At 42.0% G+C, this 23,368-nt stretch overlaps 1 protein-coding gene across 3 annotated transcripts in view; it reads left to right on the plus strand.

Annotated features, from left to right (window-relative positions):
- The first annotated feature begins 629 nt into the window (after positions 1 to 629).
- Positions 630 to 23,368, plus strand: part of LOC116939469 (uncharacterized) — a 78,165-nt gene continuing 55,426 nt past the window's right edge. Inside the window, exon 1 of one of the 3 annotated variants that reach the window (XM_032947864.2) lies at positions 630 to 1,028. The gene's annotated coding sequence lies outside the window, so the exon portion shown is untranslated. The other 2 variants (XM_032947868.2, XM_032947867.2) reach the window with 2 other exon arrangements.

The following is a 23,368-nucleotide window of genomic DNA, read 5'->3' on the forward strand; positions in this document are numbered from 1 at the left end:
CTGCCTTTGTAATGGTGAAAATAATTACTTCAATATGTCTGGATTTAAAATGAACAGCTGAAGAGCAACTATAAACGTATATAACCTGGATTATCATCTTTATAATAGTTATCATCATATACAATTTTGCAATGGCATATGATACGTATGCTACTTATGGTGTATATAATTCAGTAATGAGTTTAGCTGATGACAAATATCTATTAAAGTGGTGACACAGCGGTTTAGCGCATTGCACTATAAACCGGGGTTTAATTACTGGCCACGGCTAACATCACCGGCATGGTTAAGTATGGTCAAACAATTCCCATGACCAATACGGAGCAGGAAAGCCTTCACGTAATAGCTTAACAAAGGGCTCAAAACGCAGAACATTATTAATTATTGTATACGACTCAGCATTGTAATTACAAATGCGACACTTACAAACCCAATAAACAACACAGTTTAGATGCCGCACCACTGAGGTTCCAAGAAAAGTGTGGGCAGACAGAGTGACAAATGAGCGACAAATGAACCACCAAATGCCCTTTTTTTAGGGGGAAAAGAGCCTTGTTGTAGGCAGACTCCCTCTGAAAGTGCACATTGAGCTTTCTTGTGATGCGGGGTGTGCGGCGGGGGGTGGCTGAGTGGGTGGGTGAGTGGCTGGGTGGTTGGGTGGATGAGTGGGGGGGAGGAGGGAAGGGGAGAGGGAGGACCATGATGAATGGATGAATCCCGGGGAGCAGGGCCCGCCCGCAGAGGGGCTGGCTCCGGTGCGGCCGGGCCCAGGCAAGCAGCTCGCAAACTGTGACATCCACTCTTTACCTCCCCCACCCTCCTCTCTCTCTCACTCACACACATTCTCTCTCACTCAACCGCACAGAAGTTAACGAAGTCCACGGCTAAAGTACAAGAGGAGCGCATGCAAAAGGATGTGCGCTTCACGCCGTAGGGCGTGAAGCGCGTCTTCTTCTCTGAGAGGACGAGAGGAAGGAGGAGGAGGAGGCGTTTGGGACCATCACCCACGGGCTCCGTGTTGCTGAGTGGTAAGGTCCCCCCCCCACCGTCCTGCCTTCCTCCCAGGACTCACCCTGCGCTGCCCCCTTTGCACTTCACGTTCACCTGCGCCCCGACTCGCACGCGAACAAACAAACAAAAAAGATCGATAACACACCTGCTTTGTTTTTGTTCTGATATGAAGAAGGGGCATTGCCCGAAACGTCACCTGTGTAACATATGTACTCATACCTTTGTAACTTATCGGTGTATGATCTTCGCCTGTATGACACATACCTGTTCAACTCGTACACCCCCGTGCTGAAAGAATAATACACCTCACCTGTAAATATAACACACCTGTACAATCCTTGGGTACAATAATGCTGCGTGATTGAACTGTGAAGGCTACGCGCCTTCAACTTTAAGCAATGTGTGATGATTGTGAGCCAGTGTTAAGACCTGGTCGCAGACCTGCAAATACATGTTCTCTTGAGAATTAACCAATATAATGTCAATGATTTTCCATTTTGCATAGAATTGTACTACTGTATATTGGTGTTAGTAGTATATTGTGTTATGTACATTTGTATATGTACTTGCAGTCACTTCGTTGCTAACAAAGTTAAACACCGGCGGTAGACACTTGATCATGAAACAGATCATCTGCGTTGCTTGTTATCTTATGAGGTCTATATGTACTGTTAAACTAGAGTAGGCATGATACATAACGTAACTTATTCATGAATTATCTGAACTGCCTAGCTATAGTTTGTAATTATATTGCAGAGGTGTTGTTAACATATGTAAAATGAAGACGGACGACTTGATTAACACCCAAAAATACTAATGAACAATTAAACCTTTACATGCTATTTACTGAGATGAATACAGTCTAATGGAGCATAATGCAGCATCGTTATGGATGACGCTAACATTCATCATTACCAATCGCTGCTTCATTCATTGTTATCAATGAATACATTATTCATATCTGGTCAGGTTTGGGGGCAGTGGGATGTGTGGAGTGTTGTTGTGAGGTAACACGAGTAAGGACTAACAAGGCGAGGTCACTGAGGTGTCAGAGTTCCTTTCCTCTCCCCATTAACAACCCTCATGTTATATAATCCAAAATTAATAACAATTTTCTGCCCGTTGTCAAGCAATAGCTAGACGAAGGCCTCTCCACGCCACGCCAGGTCGTGGCAGGTTGTTTGACCCTACTTCACCACGCTGGTCAAAGCATGTTGATATCACTCACCACTGATGTTGGCCGTGGACGGGAATCGAACTCAGGTCACCGAAGTGGATCATGAAGTGCGCTAACCGCTAGGCCACTGCTCCCCAAGAGTGTAACTTTGATACGTTTTTGTGTAATCTAAAAGAATCCTAACAGTGCAATGGGTGGGTAATGGATATGGCATGTGTAGCTGTGGCTTATGTAGCTGTGTAGTCCGCATACAGAGCATTAGTAAATCACTCTGCTTGTTAAACAACGGTGCCACAAGAAGGCTCAGGCGAGTTTTGCAAGTGCAGCAGAAGTCGGCACCACCGTATGACGTGTAAATGTTAACCCCTTCATTTAACATCAGCTTGGGTTTGACGCTTTATGCAGATGGCTGCCGTATAGTGGACATGTCTTTTGAGAAAATGCACTTGCACCGACTGTCTAACAGGGCAAAGTAAGCAAAGCTTCCTCTGCCATTGTATTTTTGCTCATTGCATCATCATGGTGTTTCTGATACCGTAGTTAGGGCCTTGCCTTGAGAGTGTGTACAAAGGTTGGGTCGTATACCTAAGCATACTTACTCACATATATTTGATTTAATGTAGTCAAGGTATTACCACAACATTCATGGAAACGGGTATTTTGTTTGGTTAAGTAAGACATGTGAACTACTTTTTTTATACAGTAACAAAATGTTTACTATATTTGTTCAAAGTAAAAAATATATTTCTGTATTAGGGATAAGGATTTTATTCGGCACTTAAACGCAAACATGTATTTTGAAGGACGCGTTTTTTGTTACTCAGTCACGATTAGTATCCAGTATAATGAATGCACATTTTTTCTCGATTGGCAGGTCATGTGTGATGGGGCAAATTGTGGGTACTTGCACCTGTTCCAGGATTTCTGGGCAGCATGGAAGAGGACAAATAGCCCCTGGATGGCATGAGCAAGCGATTTCTGGCTACACCCTCTTTCTTTTTTTTCTATCATGTACATGCAGTATTGTAGTGCGATGTTGGAGATGGGGAAATACGTCCTGGGGGGTAATGAATAGGCCCATAAATGAGCATAAATGATGAGAAGTTTTACGGTATTGTAATGCTCTTGTCATGTCAAAAATGTCACATCTCATTACCTCAACTTCACTCGTACAAAAGAGCCATTTTATAAGCTTACAAATCAAAGGGCAAATGTTCAAAGATCACAAACAATCAACCCACCTTCTAACGAATATTTATCAGCAATATCAGTAGTAGTTTTTTTTACCACGATTTTATTGGATAGGAAATGGTCTTACATATGACGTAAATGTGAAAGCTTTAAAATAGATAACCAAGGTGACAGGAAATAAAAGGACTTATAAACAACCATTTTACGTATTGTAGTGAAATACAGTATGCATTAAATTTGTAGTATAGTATTAAAAGTGTGTTTTATTACAGTGCTGTATTTACCGTACAATAGAGGCTTAGCTTAATGAACTAACTTCAATTTCAGAATTGCCCAGTAGAGGTCTCTTTATTTCGCTGATAACTGCAGCACAGTACAGCATACCTATGCAAGAAAGAAAAAAAAAACGTGTAAAAACAATTTTCTTGATATTTTCATTAATTTTATTGTACGTTTTTTCATCACAACGACAGCAATTGTTGCAAATTGGAGCTTAAATAGAACCGATTCCAATAGTTATATGTTTGCAGCTAGTTTGCAGACAAACACACGTGTCACTGTTACGTAACTCAGACATGGAATCTAGACATCAAATGATATATATGCATCGTCCATCAATGACTAAATGCTGATCGGCGGCGTGCACGCCATTCAATACTGAGCTTTTGCGTGTCTGTGGTTTGCAGTGTTGGATTCCCTCAAGTTTGCATTTAAGTTTCGTATCTGATTTTTCACGACAGTTTGCGTTTGGCAGAGAAACAAAAGAATGCTTGTTTTATGTTGGGGATCGCTAATAACCCCCGTTCCTTTTCTAACATGGTAGCCTCATTACCCAGGAGTTTTCTGCATCATATACGACATGGAGAGGTCAGATCCAGAGGGTCTCTTGTGTTGCGTCTGTAAAGCAACAAAGGAAACGAGCTTCTGAGTTCAAACAAAGTTTTTCCTGTTGCTATGGTGTTCAACAAATGGCACTGTCATTACAAAACTTACAATGGTCATTAAATACGATGCCCCAGTAGAGATTCAATCTATGATATACGGAACCAGGCTGGCCTGTAAAGTGTATACCATATATTATATCAGCAAAGGACGGTCACCAGGGGAGATATTTGTTGGAAAGTGTGCATGTGGTGGGAGATGAGAAGCTTCACTATCATACATCTCGGCACGAACGTGGCAAATTCTGGCATGTTGCTAGATCACTTTTATCATAATCTGGAATGCTGCTTTTGACATATATAGTAATTCCTGGGAGTTACTTAGTTTGGGCATAGAGTACCTAATTTAGAGGCTGTGACTATTCTTTAAAATACTCCAACAGAACAAAAGACTGGTGGGTACTCACATGGGTAAGAAAGTCTACTTCGTTGAAAACGCAAGCTCTATGTGTTTTTTTGTGTCTTGGCGTTTATTGCCAGAGAGTTTGCATACATTTCAAAACGCTCACTTACCTCTGCAAGGGAATGATGAAGCACAGTGATCAGGGCTCATTGGAAGTACAGCACATGTTAGAACCAGCTTACAATGTACATAGTCTATGAAAACCGGCTATGGTAGGGTCATTTACGTATCATTGACAACATCATCACATATATCGTCCCCGATGTTGGGGTCAACTGTCATGTATTAACATTTTTTTACTGAATCAAGTTCAACATGACTTAAAGCTTTCGTGACTGCAGGAATTCATATTCTTTGGGTCTTTCGGAAGTCACGTAACATAACAATAAAATTATAAAAATAAAGTGAATCAATTTTTTTCAAAAATAATATCACTATCATTTTTTTTATCTACGTGACTTTACCGAAAGACCCAAAGAATACAAGTTCAACAAGTTGCACTCCTGTTGCCGTGGTGATCCAACCACTTCATGATGTCTTGACCATCATCTTACCAGTGATGGTCAAGTTTATCAGTTAATGCTGTTTCATCTTAGGTGCCTTCCATGTTGCTACAACGTTCATAAGTCGACAAGGTCGTAAGAATTACTCATTTAGCATTCTCTCAACCCATGTGATGTTCAGCAATCTCCTTAAATAATCACGATTCTACACCAGCCAACTTCCGTTCTATCTGTCTGCTAATTGTCCAGGTTTCACGGCTGTATAGCAATGTCGATCACAAGTAACATATCACCATTCTCACCATAGTCTCCATCATTATCTTCCTATTGGTTTGTGGGTGATTCGTGTTCATGAATCCAGTCTTTGTCAAGGGTATCCCATTATATTTCTTCCTTGCATCTTTCATCTCTGGTCACTGTGTATCAAAGATAAATTAACGTAGTGAATTGCTTATGTATACTTGTATCGTTTTATAATTGCACAACCTCCTCAACCAAAGTGGGCATTTCTTTTGATGACAATTATGTATAGTTGGCGTGAATTATCTATATGAAACACCATTATCTGTCAGTTAAATCACCTTTCAGCAATTGTGTGTCTCTTACAACATGGATTCGTAAATAAACAAAAGTGAGCAATGTCCTGATAGCATTAGCGATATAGAACATAATGCAGCATAATGCCAAGTAACCCCGGCCTTTCTTTTGAAATAAAGATGAAACCCCCATGGGGATGCCTTCGTAATTATGCGTGGCGAGCGAGGCACGCTTCCAGCTGTCTCAATGAAAGCAATTAGACGCAAGGCACTTGTGCACCGTTTCAAAACTAATTGTGCCAAGCTGTGATTGCAAATGTTACTGTGCTGTGGTTTCCTACCGACGGCCTATTATACCGCATGCTTTTAAATTGGGCAGCCCTTTGTCAATCCGCTGCTGGATGAAGACGTCCCTGTGGTCTTGTTGGGTGTTGTCTGGCTGTACTTCACGACTTTGAACAGTGCAGGTTTGGTGAAGTGGGCTGTGGTGGGGTCAGGGAGTGGGCACGTGACCAAGTCGAATGTCACTCGGTTCAGATGTGAATCGTGCCCTGGGAATCAAACTCAGGTTGCCCACAACATGGGGATATCAACTCTATTGAATCTAAATCTTTGTCTTTGATATATTTCATATGCTAAACATATGGTTACCTTTACACACGTGCTAATAATGAATGCTATAAAATAATGTGTGTCAAGTATACAATATAATAAACATTTTAGTAAGTGGAGCTGCTCTTATGCCTGTAGATATTGTAAAATTAGATTTTAACTGAAGCTATGATGCAATTGTATAATTGCAGCGCCCTATATTTAACTCTGGAATTATATTGCAGGATAGTTTTTGTTGACATTTGTCTCATGGCTGCACATTACACAAACGCGCGAGGCTCTCCAGGTTTGTTATTCCGTTGTTTATTTTAGGCAGGGGTTAGTAGGTGCTTGTGAAAGACCATTCAGAGCTGCCAAATTATCATTCTGTCTGTTTGGATGTAAAGCTTGTTAATTTAGCCTTTGCCTGTATCTCATTACAGCAATAAATGAAATGTGCCAGCTCTGTAAACACAGTTGGCACATAGTTCTGAGGGTATCCTGAAGTGCCGTTACTACGGTAATGAGCCTGTACACTACACATGGGTATGGCAGCGCTCTGTGTTGCTCCACGCAGCTTCCAACTAAAATCACACGGGCAGTTGCTTCTGTGTAACATCTCCATGTATATTGCCTTTCAAAGGGCACCACACAGTGTTTTGTAGATGTGAGGCTGTGTATAAAGTTCCTCTTCATAATGCCTTTGTTGTTATAACTTTTTAAACTTCCACTCCCAAGTGTATTGAAGTTCTGAGCATTAAAAGGATCGAAGCAAAAAGAAACCTTGTTTCATGCAGACGAGCTGAAATAATATTCCGCTATGAAGTCACAATTTGTGCTGCAGCTCTGACTTGACGAGGCATCAAGTTGAACGACTGTTGCCGCTATCCTCTGTGCTCTTCGTACATACGATTGCTCGATTTAATTTTCGAATCGAGGTGGTGGGGGGGGAGGGGTGTAGCTGTGGATCTTTTTGTTTGCTACAGTATTTTAATTAAGAAGGAGCCTCCATGCATTTCATGTCCATTGCAGGTTTTCGAAATCCTCCAAGTTGAAGGATCGGGATATGAATTGGTAGTCACTGAGTGGAGAGATCCATATTGTTCAAATCCCTTCATTGCCATGATAATCATTACATACAGTATTCCACCAATGATTTTGTGTTTTTGCTGTCATCATTTACTGTATTACATTAATGACCGTGGTTTCAAGTTCCACCAAACAACGCATAAGCTCTGTTCAAAGGCCATCTTTGAACACAATTCTTGAATCTCGGTCAGCTATCGGAGCCCAACAATAATGTGGCCGTGAGAACACTTAGAAAGCGTGAGCCGCTCTCATAACTTCCTGCATGAATGACGTGGCTTAAATTAGGCAGACAGCTGGGTTACTTCTGACCCATTCGGTATCGGCAAAGGGCAACGGGATAATCATATCCCCTCACCCGACTTTGAGAGAATGTCGACAGCAGCATTCCCGAAATCGGTGTTCCCAGCTGTGGTGTCCGATCAAGTCGTTTTTTAGCGTGACGCGTGGTTTGTGGGTGCGGAGTGGGTGCAGCTGCAGGCGGCCAGAAAGAATGATTAAAATGAGGGACCTCATCTCCGTTCCCAGCCGGCCTTCAGGAATCTCAGACATTATACACAGCTTCAAGCTGGCCTGCCTGACCATACAAGGAAACGGCATGCCCATGTTGGCTGGAACGACTGCTTGAAAGCAAACAGAATGACAACGGGGAATAGTGAGCTTTGCTACAGAACGTCGCGCTTGAAATCTGTCACTTTTATTCGATAATTAGTGATTTAGTGATACGGCAATGGGCTTACACAGCTTTGGGGGTATGTAGGCTTGAATTATGGTGGAATACACATCAGGGAATGAAAGAAGAGTGGAATACACATCAGGGAATGAAAGAAGAGTGCACACTGAAATGTGCGTGCGATGCAAGTGTTTTTTTCTGGCACCTGAGTCGGTGGATAATGCTAAATCGAAGTTGTGTTGTAACATCAGAATCCAAGTTTCATATGGCACAAAATCTTCGCCCTTTTCATGTGCACAAAGGAGAGACAAGCAACCTGCATCTCCCTCCTCACAGCCTACGTCTGGCTGCTGCCTCGACATTCTAGGGTTTTATTGTGTGTGTGTGCTCGGCGTGTCTTTGATTAATTAAAATGACCGTTTTTGTTAATGCTGACCTGTGGTATTATTTTCAGGTATCTAATTTATTGTTGTGCTATTACGATCGTTAAAGCAGCTGCTCATGTTTTATTTTTTTATTGTGATAAAATATTGTTGTTCATTCCAGCCACCCATTTAACATTTATACACAATACATATGGAAATAATTGAGCAAATAATCACTTTAGTCTTACCACAAGTATTTCTTTAAAAAATGCTAAGTTACTGAACCTGCGTTGACTGAGGTTTTAAAAGCTAGTGTTAAAACTGATCATAATTGATCTTTATGGCGGTACCTCGGGGTACCAAATAATACAGAATGGCCGAGGCAATTAAATATTTTATTTCTAGGACACTTTTTTTTCCAGGGGTGTACTTAAATCCGCGACTGGGGTACCAATCAATCGAGAAATCAGTGCTACTCCGCGATGTCGACACGCAGCGAGGACGATTCCGCTGAAACCCTGAACGCTCGTACCCACCGTAGTGGTGCATCGTGTACAGCTCGTCGAGATGAGTCGATTGCCGCATCGCCGACCATTAACAGACTAGAAATTACTGCATCACGGACATTATGCGAGAGCCGGGGTACTGCCATAAGGTTGAATTAGCCGCTGTTGAGTCTTTAACACAATTCACTATTTACTTTTACGGACAGGGCCCTCATTGCTTAATGTACCTGTATGCGTTTTCCATACAGGTACTATGTTGAGAGGTCCCTTACTGTGGACTTCAGGGAAAATCACAGGGCATGATGCCACAATGAAAGATGATGCTGTAGAGTTCTAGTAATTATTTTTTGTTATTCCATCGGGTTATTTTTTTAAGTATAGGATTACATGTGAAAATAAATTAGTCTCATTGCCTTACCAGGCCATCAGTGGGGATGTTTGAAATATGTGCAGTATTTTTTTTTAGTTGGTAGAGTTTTTTGTGGAATTACAACACTAGCCTTTTAAAAAAAAAAAGGCCACAAATGAGACTTGGATTTGGGTCTCGAATTCAAGCACACAGTCGACACACACAGGACGTTAATGAGACAATATTTGTAGGCAGACGTCTTTACTCTTCATGCTCATTGTGCAATTGTTTTGTCTTATTATCGTGTGAACAGTTTCTAACGGTCAGGTAGCACACACAAGTTGCCCAAAGAAATACGTGTGGACAAAACGTAGCACTAGTTGCATATTTCACACAGTGATAACATGAAACCCCTTTGTAAAACTACTGCTGGTTGAAATGCTCCACACATGTTGTTTTTTACTTTACTTGTGGGCTGGTGAAACGGAGCAGCCCGGCACTCATTCAGATATAACCCGCCGCTGATGTTAGCCATGATCAGGAATCGAACTCATTTCACAGGGTTCAAAGCCTAGTTTGCTCAGCATTTACACGTCACTCTTTGATTGCTCTCTAAATATTTAGTTGCATGTAAAATGAACAAATGTTGGAGTTTGACATGTCTCACATAGCAGCTCGGTGGCGCTCACCCATGCCTGGAGACCTTAGTTTCTCGTACAAGTCTGGGTTAGTTTATTGTTATGTGAAGGCCCAGGGGGGTTTCTGTGGCCATTCACATTTTCTCACAGTGCACAAAACTGATGTAACTGGATTCCGCAGTGGTTTGATTAAATCTAGTGTATTTAATCATGTCTGCATTATCCATGGAGCCACTAGGAGCCACTGGGAGCCACATGCCCTACAGTACACTGTGCATAAAAGACAGCACACATTGCTATACAAACAAAAATTGCCTAACAACATTGTTTAGAGGAAAAAAACGTGGTTTAAATGTTTGCCCTGCCAAAGGAATTTTTATTGGAACAGATTCTGCGGCTATTGTGAGGAAGTTCCCTTTGCATGATTGAGCCTTTAGGAGCTGCATAGCTTTGCAATGGTGGGAAATTGTGTTCATGTACGCTGAGAATGTGAAAGCTTACGTATAACAATCACGGCTACATTCCGGATAATGTCTGTTCAAGAGTTTGAGTTAATCACAAAGTCATTGTAATTGGTATATTGCTACATTACAAGTTGAATATAATGTATGTGAAAGGAACCTGTTTTCTTTACGTCATTTATTTATTCAATTTTAGAATAAAAAAGCCTCTTGATTTGTCCCACTCCACCATTCATCACATTACTGGTTTCTTTATGAATATTGTTTGCATGATTGAGCCCTTTCCTGCACCTTTGCCTTGGAAAGCGTGCTGGCAATATTTCATGCACGTCTTTGGCTCAGTCTCGCGAATGGTGAGACAGTTTTAAGACATTGCACATGTTGTGTATATATACACCACAGCCGTGTCATAATAGGATTCTTTTACATATTCGCATGCAGCATTCAGCTTTGGTACTTGGGCTTGAACTAAGGAAATGTGTATCTTTTATTTTCCCTCTTTAGTGGTTTACAATGATTAATTATGCCAGAACAGTATTTTGGCTCGAGGCCATGAGATAAATGAGATGGTAGTATTGGAGAGGTAAAATGGCTGCGCCTAAGTCGAAAGAATGTGAATTCTGCCATCCCAGGCAGGAGATGGAGTTAGCAGTTTTCCACACTTCCTTTCCCAGTGCTTTGCCTGGCCAGATAGACTCTTACATTGGCAGACCATAACGTGCTGATTGGTATTCATCATGGCCACGGTTTAATGCTCGTGTACATTCACCAGCTGACCAAAGGGCTCCATTATGGGCATTTACTAAATATGCAGAATGTTTTAGAACCATTGATGAAATGACACATAATTGGCTAATGAGCTCCATAATAACGAGCCTGCATGTAAATTGGCCCCAACCACTCTCTGATTTCATTGTGGTCGCCGATTGCCCCGTGCTTCATTTGTGGACCAGTAATTGAGAGTTGGTCCATACAACTGGGAGTCTCAATGAAGCCAGACCATTGTTGAACCGTTGAGAGATCTTGCCCCCCCCCGCCCCCCCCGCCCCCCATATTGAGCGCATGTCTGCCCAGTTTGCACTGTGGCTTCATTGTCCAACCAGACTGAGTGCATTCTTTTTGCTGCAGCCAATTCTTAATGGTCACAGCTTGAGTCCCTAAGTCTCGCATTCATTAGGTTGTTAAATGGCATCTACATGATGTTGTCACAAATTTATATAACCTCGTAACTTGCTTATATTGTCGTATTTTTGTAGAAATATTCAGACGACGTACTTGTACGCTTTGCTTTACTTTCCTTCGATATTTAAACCTCGAGAGTAGATGACGACTGAGGAGATGACAGCGATTATTGTGTTTAAAATGACACCCAACACCACACACTCCAACACCACGTGCTGTTTGTTGTACATTGTGCAAATTTAGGTATAATTGGAAGCGAATGTGTTTTTAAATGCACAGTTTCCGATTTGTGTACGTCCAACAACCGTTACACCCATGATCAGCCGTTAAATGACTCCTGTATTGGTCAAATTATGGCCAGGTTGTAATTGTCAATCATTCACAGCCTGTGCCAGGGTCATGATTTTTAAAGTTGCTGCCAGTTTTATGGGGACACGAAAACAGTAGACAAGCACAGGACAATTTGGCTGAATTCTAGGGCATCCAAAGCCCATGCTCTATTCCCAGCGAGGTATGGCCAGTTGGGAAAATCGGTCTCTTGTATGTTACCCACTTGGGCCAAGAATAGTTTGGGTTCTGAGAACCAGGGTAGCGAGTGATTTAGATGCCCTCCAGGGGATGTATGCTACCCAGGGGAGTGGCGCCTGCATGGGAACACCACTCGTCTTCAGCAGAAATATTTACTATAAGAAATACTCTAAAATAAAAAAAATCCCAGGGTAGATGGCGCCTTATATGGCTAGCTGCAGTGTCAAGAGCAGAGCTCTACATTTCTTTGGAGTCAATGTTATAGCACCACATCTGACAGGAAGGTTACATACACAAGTTTGGAGCAGTGCCCTTGGGAGATACAGTGTATGCAAGCTGTGCTTGAATAGTGGAGCACTACAACTAACCAGAGTGCAGCATATGGTTTTAGTTCAGTGGCAAAGTGTTTGTTAAAAGGTTTATAGCTCACAAAACTGTTTGTGTGCTCGAAACATGATTTTGCGTGAGACAGACGTACCGACATTTCACCGACTTGTCACCATCGCTGTCCTGGTATTGTCGGAAATCACTTGTTTTTGGAAAATAGGATTGTTCATCAATGCTCGGTCATTTTAAGAGCACATAATGTACTTGGGCAAAAGTGAATATTTTACCCTTATATAGCCAACACTAAGGCTGGACCATCTTATCCTATGTTGATACACACGTTATTTTGCCATTGATTAAAGAGCCATGTCCAATGCTCAAAAATGTAACAGAAGTTCCAAAAGTGCATCCCTATGAGTAATCTAGCTCCAGGAAATACATATAAGTATATATTTTGTATTATTCAAATATGCTGAAACATAAAATCAAATATCGATACCTTTACAATTAACTGGATTGTGTGTAAAATTGCATCGATTGTGGCAGAGACGGATGTGTGACATAAGCATGGCACAGATGGGCTGACAGATGTTACATCTGGCACATACAAAACCCTCGCTTTTCCCCCAGCATAATTCACAGGTGTACAAGCCTTCTGGCTCAATTGTTATCCCTGGTGATACGCAATGATTTAATACCTAAAACAAACACAACAATTGCATGTTACTTATTCAGAGATTTGTATTATTATTAAACAATGCTAAATCGGTTGCTGTTAAATACTTTCACTACATTGCAATTATGTGTGCTTATGATGTTGGTAATTGTATATTATTTAAAACCTGTATTTACCATTGTTAGGAATTACATGGATACCATGTATGGGAAGCGCAATCATAAAACAATATAACACGCAACTTATAGAGCACTTCATCTTTTGCTGTACTATTATGCAAACATCATCATAATAATTATTATATTTGGTCATTATCTATATGCTTCTAGCTGAAGGCCTCCCATGTCTTTGCCATCCTCTCATAGTCCTGCAATACCACAATCCATATATTTAACCTCCTTTACAGAGTACTATTCATCCAGTAGTGGCTTGACAAAGGGCTGAAAATTATTTTAATTACTTTTTATCAGGTATGTTGTGTGGACGCGAGCTCAGTATGTTATATAGCAGACACATTCTGTTTTACATTTACATATTTTCCAATATCTCAAGGGGCTACGCAGGATAAATATTTGAATAAATAAAATAACAGTTCCAAAGCATTACCTATACTTTCATGACTTTTCGCCAAAACTATTTACTTCTGCTGTAAAATTCTTTGGAACATTTTTTTCTTCCTTTTATGTCTAGCTACTGTTGGCAAATTTTGCCTGAGAAACGTCGTGTACCTTCGCGGGAGTATAGCCCAACGGCTGTTTGCCACTCAATATGAACTGCAATCTTGACACAAAAGGGTTCCTGGGCTGCCTCTGGGAAACCATGGCTCATCATTCAACAGTGGATATATTAAAGGCTCGTTTGAAGCACATTACCAGGCAGGAACACTTATGGAACACTTAACATGAGGCACATTCTACTGTGCCATGTATGCCTCATTACACAATAAGATTATTTGGGCTTTATAAACACAGTGGTCACAGTTTTTTTTTTATACAATTAGAGATTACTATGTCGGAAAAGGTCTAATAATGAGTTTATACTGTTACGGGTGGAGTGGTGCTGCAGTGGATAATGCAATGGCCTATGATTCTGTAAATCTGAGTTTGATTCCTGGCCATGGCAAATATTAGTGGTGAGTTATATGTGAACTGATCCTGCCCCCCCCTTTTCACTAACAAGCATGAGGTATGGTCTAACAACCCCAATCACTGACACATTGTGGCGATCCAGCAGTGGATTTCAAAAGGCTTTAAATTATTCACATTTACTTTACTGGTATTGTTTATAGATTATATTAAACTACGAACATGTGTTTAATACTCAAAATGTTATTTTCTTAAATCATAGTTCCCTTAACTTAATCCGTTAAAATAAAAATCTACCAACATGGTAAAAAAATCTTTATATTTTTAGTGCTGCCAGGAATGTTAAATATTACCCTCCTTGGAGTATAAGTCTAAAAATGCAATCGCCAAGGGATATGCGAAAAACCCACGCTACCTCATGTTGGTAAGACTAACTGTTCCAGAGATCTGAAATAACCAGGTCTTAAGACTACAGCCTTGAAAGCTCAATGCCCTCCTGAGAATTCTCAAGTCTATTTCAAGCATCGAATCAGTGCTTCCAGGCAATGTGCATTTGTTTCGTCAATTTATAATGATTAAGTGATTCCTGTTTTGAAATACCCCAGTTGTTGTTGGTAATTGATATCCAGTGGAAAAGCTTGCAGTATTTTTGTAGCCAGAAAATGGCCCTGATGTATGGAAATTGCAATCCTCATTTGGGACTCAAGCTGTGCATAGTGCAGTCTAGAGACGCAGGTAAAGCAGGCAAGACTGAAGAGCAAGGTGCACTGTCCCTGAGGTAGGGAGTCTTAGGTCTGACTGTCCGAGCCACTGCCTTAGCTTTTTGTGGCTCTGTTAAGACCGCAATATCAAATATCCCACCTTTTCTCTATTTTTCTGTGATGCCGGTCTCAATAGGTGTCCGCTAACAATATTTACCTCAATAGTCCATAAGGCTGAAAGAAAAATCTTTTGTTTTTATTCACTTTGTTTATATGGTAGAGTTACCCAGGGTCACGAGTTTGAAATAGGTCAAGTAAAGGAAAGTGCAAGATGCCGACATTCATTCTTTAGAAACAATCACTGCATTATGGCTTCAGGGTTATACCTTCAATGGTGTCATTGTTTAAAGGTTGATAAATTAATTACATCATAAGTCGTGACCCACATCTTATTAAAAATATGGACTTTTTTTTTAAAGACACGCATGAATGTGCCTTCATAACCATTTCAACACAGTCATTTTAAACATATATATTGCATCGCAGCCTCGTTTGGGGTGTGTAGCGGCAGCTTGGGAAGGCGTTCATCCTGCAGCAGATCGATCAAGGCTTGCTGATAACGACGATAATGATGATGCCATTCAAGGGTTATTTTTAAAGTCCTGACACATCAATACAGATCCATTTTACAATTCAAGCTAAACGTTTTAACACTGCATATAAATCAAAATGCCAATTGGTATGTCTCACACTATCCTTTCCACGTTTCAGCGGTGTCACCAATATATGGGGAATACCCGCTGAAGGAAAGCGCAACAAATAAGTTATCAGTGGGTAATTTAATCCCTCAATGCATGGCCAGGGGGTGAAAGGGTTAAAAGGCATGCATTGACCTACACGCAGCCGTGGCGGTTTGTTTAGGTTGGGCTGTTGTGTGTGAAACTCCTAAAGGTTATAGCAGCCCAGGCAGCATTTCTGAGATGGCAGAGGCCATTGTCGACTATTGTCACAGCTGTTGGGGACGATGGCTTCTTTACAAATCCATGTTCTGTACCGGCTGGCCTGGGTATAAAGGAGTTGCGATCCACTCCTTTTGAACAAACATTTAGAAAGTGCACATTAACTGTGACTCCTGAGTGTTGTTGTCTTTTGGTCTGTAGCGAAATTTACTTCCCGAAGAATTTACATTTACAACTGTTAAAGTTCGGTATGTACAACTGTCTGGTTATAAGATAAGGGTGCAGCCTTGCAATGGCTCACCCACACCAGTGTTGGCAAAAGGGCCTCCACTAGAGAGCCCCTCTAGAGAATGTGGTCCGTTCTTCCATTACTATACAGACATCTTGCAAGGAGGTGGGATTACCCACACTTTACTTCACCACACGCGACCTACCGATCGACTGTTTCACCCATTTATACTGCTAGGTGGTCCAAAGTGGGAAGACGATTTCATCAACTCCCGCATTGTTTCGACTGTTGTGCCTGCGGTGGTGGTGGCAGTGTTCACCTTTCTCGTTGCTCAGCCAGCTACTTGCCATGCTGCTGCTACCGAGACGAGGAGGAGGAGGTCAAGGTAAATGAGAATCGTGATGATCTGCGATGGATGTCTGTTCTCGAGAACGTGCAAAGCAAGCGTGCAAGCATCCTGTGTGCCCGTGTGGGAAGCTGCTGTCATTTTTGCACCATTGGCACCACAGGAGGCCTTTGTGAAAACGACTGCCTGGTTCTGAATTGTTTGGACGCGCTCAGCTGAGAATTTTCATTCGCAGTAAAAAAAAACTGGCTGTGATTATTTGTGCAGCTTTCCAACTGTGTCGGCTACCCTTTGTAAAGGCTGCACGTAGTAAAATTGAGGTTTGAAATATATTTTCTCCAAAACATTTGCACCACATTCCCCCCCCCCCCATACAGTGAGGGAAACAAGTATTTGATCCCCTGCTGATTTTGTACGTTTGCCCACTGACAAAGAAATGATCAGTCTATAATTTTAATGGTATGTTTATTGGAACAGTGAGAGAGAATAACAACAACAAAATCCAGAAAAACGCATGTCAAAAATGTTATAAATTGATTTGCATTTTAATGACGGAAATAAGTATTTGACCCCCTCTCAATCAGAAAGATTTCTGGCTCCCAGGTGTCTTTTATACAGGTAACGAGCTGAGATTAGGAGCACACTCTTAAAGGGAGCGCTCCTAATCTCAGCTTGTTACTTGTATAAAAGACACCTGTCCACAGAAACAATCAATCAGATTCCAAACTCTCCACCATGGCCAAGACCAAAGAGCTCTCCAAGGATGTCAGGGACAAGAGTGTAGACCTACACAAGGCTGGAATGGGCTACAAGACCATTGCCAAGCAGCTTGGTGAGAAGGTGACAACAGTTGGTGCGATTATTCACAAATGGAAGAACCACAAAAGAACTGTCAATCTCCCTCGGCCTGGGGCTCCATGCAAGATCTCACCTCGTGGAGTTGCAATGATCATGAGAACGGTGAGAAATCAGCCCAGAACTACACGGGAGGATCTTGTCAATGATCTCATGGCAGCTGGGACCATAATCACCAAGAAAACAATTGGTAACACACTACGCCGTGAAGGACTGAAATCCTGCAGCGCCCGCAAGGTCCCCCTGCTCAAGAAAGCACATATACATGCCCGTCTGAAGTTTGCCAATGAACATCTGAATGATTCAGAGGACAACTGGTTGAAAGTGTTGTGGTCAGATGAGATCAAAATGGAGCTCTTTGGCATCAACTCATCTCGCCGTGTTTGGAGGAGGAGGAATGCTGCCTATGACCCCAAGAACACCATCCCCACCGTCAAACATGGAGGTGGAAACATTATGCTTTTGGGTTTTTTTCTGCTAAGGGGACAGGACAACTTCACTGCATCAAAGGGACGATGGACGGGGCCATGTACCGTCAAATCTTGCGTGAGAACCTCCTTCCCTCAGCCAGGGCATTGAAAATGGGTCGTGGATGGGTATTCCAGCATGACAATGACCCAAAACACACGGCAAGGCAACAAAAGAGTGGCTCAAGAAGAAGCACATGAAGGTCCTGGAGTGGCCTAGCCAGTGTCCAGACCTTAATCCCATAGAAAATCTTTGGAGGGAGCTGAAGGTTGGAGTTGCCAAACGTCAGCCTCGAAACCTTAATGACTTTGAGAAGATCTGCAAAGTCGAGTGGGACAAAATCCCACCTGAGAGGTGTGCAAACCTGGTGGCCAACTACAAGAAACGTCTAACCTCTGTGATTGCCAACAAGGGTTTTGCCACCAAGTACTAAGTCATGTTTTGCAGAGGGGTCAAATATTTATTTCCCTCATTAAAATGCAAATCAATTTATAACATTTTTGACATGCGTTTTTCTGGATTTTGTTGTTGTTATTCTGTCTCTCACTGTTCAAATAAACCTACCATTAAAATTATAGACTGGTTATTTCTTTGTCAGTGGGCAAACGCACAAAATCAACAGGGGATCAAATACTTTTTTCCCTCACTGTATATGTTAATACATTCTAATATATTTTGGTATTTATACTTCCTGGATCAAAAACACAGAGTATAATGGAAGAAAGAGGATACATGCACGCATTAACTCTTTCTAAAAAAAAACAATTAAACTACATATGGAGAGGAAATACCTAGGTTTCAAATACCAGTACGTTTCATATGGTACTGTATATGTTTCTTCACTATAATTTATACAGTGCTTGGAATGTCCTAGCGGGACCTTTCTTGCCTTTAAATCTCCTTGATCTGAAGAAATCCTACAAAGTGGCGTGGCAGAAATGACGGATTGTGCACGCTCTACCAAGCTCAATTGCCCAGGCACGCACGGGGAGACACAATGGGCAATATGCTTTGTCTGCTTACAGCAATGCTTTCGCTTCCGTGTGTGTCCACAGAACATGTTAATACATACAGTGCTACCTCGGGGGCAAGTCAATAATGATGCATTTACTCAGTACAATGAATGGCAACCAGCTGTAACGCACGTACAGAGCTGCATACAACGAACAGAATGTAATCACAGTGTGTGCTTAATTAAAGAACAGCACAACGAACGTGAGGTGGGTAGCGATGGCCAAGTTCAGTTTCCGACCCGTGGCTAACAATGTTGAGTCAAATCGGAATTGTTCCACGGACGCGTTCCGCCTTCACCAACCCCGCACTGACACAGCTTGGCAAAGTACAAATCCCCACAAGGCTTTCGTCCCACTGTGTATTTGACAAAAAGGTCTGCCAGTTATTTCAGTTAACTATTAACCGGTTTGGTGATAGCTAACATTTCCGGTTTTTTTTAAAGCCCCCCCCCCCTCCACCACCACAATTGTGTTGTAAATATGTAATACAATAAGAGCACATTTGTAAAGTTAATGTAAAAAAGTGTAATCTGAGGGAAAAGGAAATCGCACAATAAAGTTCAACAAATCTATCTACCAATAAGAAGCAGGATCGTGAGAAGATTTCAAATTATTACCTCACAAAGTTATTTAAACGGAAAATTTATTATTCCTTCCATGGCCCTTTTGCGCTGACACTTTACAGTGTTGCAGAAATTATCACGATTGTTTACACACGTTGTAGAATTATGGCAATCACTATGACATATAGCATGACTCAGTTCTGCAATCAGTCTGTCACACGTTTATAGTTCCTCATGCTGCTGCGCACGACATTCACAAACTTTATTGTCCCAGGGATGCATGGGTCCAGCTGATGGCACTTGTTCTGACTGAGCTCATCGAGCTTTAAAGATGCTCACGATAAGACCATCTGTAAACAAACAAAACATACCTGACGGGCCTCTTTGTACGTTGGTGAAGGTAAAAGTTTGTTGGTGTGCAGCCCTGCAATTGCTTGCTGGTGTTGGTGGAAGGGCCTCCATTCGAGGGAACTTTGAGAGCCCCTCTAAAGGGCTATTTCATGATGGCCATACGTCTCGTAAGAAGAAGAAGGGGGAGTAAACTTGGTTCACCACGCACGACCTGCTGCTGATCGACTAGACCGTGGTGGAGAGAGGTGGAGAGATTTGCCGCGCCAAGAGATTGTGCCCGCGACCTTTGGATTGCAATAACCATTACACCACGACAGCATTCCGTCTCATCAGACATCCTGTTAGAAGGCATTGGCACATGACTTGGTCATTGTTGAAGCCCTTCATATGTTGACGAGGTGTTTTATAAAGCTCTCTTTTTACAGCCACTTCGCTTATACAGCTGGTATTTTGCAGCAGACTTTGTCTCTTGAAGGATTTGCTCATTGTACACGTGACTGTTTGTTACAGATCCAATCGCTCCATTAGCAGAAATGGATAGCATCTCCTGAGGTTTATCTTGTAGAACCATGTACTACTGTATGTGTGATGTATGGCACAATTACGTGAAGGGGTAGGGAGGCAGTTTCCAGTTACAATATGTGGAAAAATCCTCCCCCTTTGTCATGTTTCAGTCGTGTGCCATTTTTGCTTTTAATGTCAAAAATTACTGGTGATATATGAAGAAAAGTTTAAATACTTTTTCTTATACTTTCAGGTAAGATTAAATATCCTCTAACAAAGTTGGTGCAGTTTCGTATTATTTTACGGTGTTTGATTTCACACGCAATATTGTCGAAAGCATGTTTCATTTCCATTATGAAGCAGAACATTTAGGTTTTAAACCACAGTATACCAGATGGCTCTGGAGGTTGGGTTTTTTGTTTCCTTCGTATATTGCTTCAAGTTAATTTCTGTTTACAGAGGGCAAACGCGAGACAATGCGTAACGCTGCTTTTACATCATCACCTAAATCTTACCGCTTTGGAAGTATTTACTTTTCTTGGCGTTACGGGCAGGAGGTGATGATGTAGTGCTAATTATGGGGATCGGCATCCTCCTGCAGACAGAGGACTCGGGGATGATGTGGCCCTTGCTCATGCAGGGTCCGTCAAGGCTGACAAGGATACAATATTAATTGCTCTCGCAGCCGCAGGTCTCCAGGGATTAACGCTGGGAGGCTGTCGGGCACACGCCTTTTTGGCCCCAAAAAGTTGGCAGGCCATCTCGGCCTCTGTGCGAGAGCAGTTGTAATAACAACAGCAGCAGCAGCAGCCCTTCCGTGTGAAATTTTGCCGGTTTCCCTGCCTCCCAAGGTGCAGGAGTAATGACAATACGCCCCCACCTCCCGTCCACCCCCACACCTCTCGCCACCACCACCACCACTAACCCTGCTTCCTGTCACAACGCCATGCCCAGAGTAACAGGGGAAGCGGTTTGGTTGCCCTTCGAGCTGCTGCCCCGAGCCCAGGACCACCCAAATTAAAGCTCCGTGCGGCTTCCTAAGCACATCCAGTAACTAATTGGTCCCTGGTAAGTGTGCATGTGTGCATTGCGCTTGTAAATACAAATGGGTAAGGTTTAATATACTGTAATTTGTATTTATTAACGTAATACATTGAACTCGTATCATGTTTCTGTGCGTCTCATGTGTTTCTACTCGAAGATGAAATGAAAGCGTGGATTTTTTTGTTACAATTATTATTTTTTATCAACAAATGCATTGACGTTTTAGGCATTTTATAAGGAAATTTAATCTTATTGTATTGTGTTCTGTGCACTTAGTATAGTACTTAAATGTACTTCCTCAGTTTTGATGTTGATAGTGAGAGAGACATCAGGAAGAATGGCTCCGTCCTGCTTGTGAGACTTGAGACTCGATGTTAAGTCTCTGGTTCATGAAACATGAGGCTCCGCTGACAGCTTTGGGAAGGGTTTATTTACATTTCTCAGCAGCTTCGCTGATTTTCGGTAGTTGACTCTTTAACGTATATTTTCATAGCACATGCTTTAAACAAAGGGGAGATCGGTGTAATTATTTATCTCATGAAATCTATTTATATTCGGACCTAACGTGGAAACGCGTGATGTCATGTTACATATGAAAGCGTGTATAGACAGATGTTAGCTGTCTGTGCGTATCAATTTACAGTGTCGTTTTTTCGCCAAAAATAACTCGAGTTGAAAGAAACTTAAATATGCTTATTCTACTTTCATGTGCTAAATATTATGACGTAATTGTCTAAATGCATAACTAAAATAATCTAAACTGGGAAATTATTTCGTAAATGTAGGGTGTATTTACTGTAATTGCCTTAATTTTGTAACAGCTTAATCACATTATATATCAGACATTTTTTAAGGCTTCTATTTCAGAGCTTTTCTGTGCCAGTTTTTTGTTATCAGACTGAAAGGTTATGATTGAAATGGTCTTAAAACAATAATTAAGTCAGCGTCGTCTGCAGGAGAATGCAGACAGATTCTCCCCAAGGGTGCCACTGGAAAGTTTAAGTCTTAACAGTGCAACAAAAAATATCATGAGCGCAAGATTTATCATGTTTATTTTTCTCATGGCCATTAACGTTAATCTCGTTTAAATTGCATTGACACATAAGTAGGTAGCATTACATTTTGGTTAGGCAGAAATTTTAATATCAAGAGGAAAGCCCTTCTGAAAAATACCACCTCCTGGGTGTTTATATACGCTAGACATGAACAATAATTTGATGCACATTATGCGGAACAATTCTGTGTATGTTTGTGAGAAGCTGAAAACCCAAGGTGCAAGGATAAAATGTTGCTGAGTTTGCAGACTAAAGAGGAGCTTTAGAGAGGACTCCGTTCAAACAATGTGATCCCAAGAAAAACCGATGTCCCAAGGCTATGTCCCGAGTGGCTTTGCAAGGGGGTGCACATGATCTCTAGATGCACGGTGCCTTTCTTAAACAAGAGGTGGGGGTGTGGTCTGGCCTTGGAGCTCCTCCCTGCAGTTGCTTTGGGTGGAATCGAATTCCAGCCTGACGGGTCCAAGTTAAAAAAAAAACTGCCGATCTGTCGTTTCCCAAGCAACAGGGAAAAAAAATACTCGGCGGTATTCGCCGCTGCTGGCCTCCTTTCTGCACCCCACTTTTTTGAGCCTCGTCAGAGGGCTGCATTGTGCTCCTGCCTGCCGTGGTCTGCCCGTTGAATGTGAGGTATGCCGCGGAGAGCACATACCGCGGGATCCGGTGTCCTCTCCGCTGTGCTCTACCTGTGCCCCCCCTGAGCCCGTGAGCCCAAGAGCCCCGCCACTTGCTCTGAGGTCACTGATGACAACCCGTGCATTAATTATGAAATTCCAGCCCCCTGTGCGAGAGAACAAAAAAGCCATGTGCGATGGTGCAAGCTGCAGAAGCGGACTGGGCGAACAGAGAAGCATGTGGGAGCGGCAGCGGACACGTCACTCGCTTTGCCCTCTGTAATTAGCGGCTCGGGTGGAGCTGCAGGAACGATCGTCCTTTTCTTCCTGTGTTTATAATGATGGTGGTGCGGCAGCTCTTACAGCTGTGTTTATGGCAGTGCAGCAGGTTGAGAGTGAGACGCAACGCCCAAAGGTAATTTGGTTTTTGTGTTCGG

Source organism: Petromyzon marinus, chromosome 6 (assembly GCF_048934315.1).
Source record: "Petromyzon marinus isolate PM22_M1 ecotype Great Lakes invasive population chromosome 6, UKy_Petmar_22M1.pri1.0, whole genome shotgun sequence".
Classification (NCBI taxonomy): domain Eukaryota; kingdom Metazoa; phylum Chordata; class Hyperoartia; order Petromyzontiformes; family Petromyzontidae; genus Petromyzon; species Petromyzon marinus.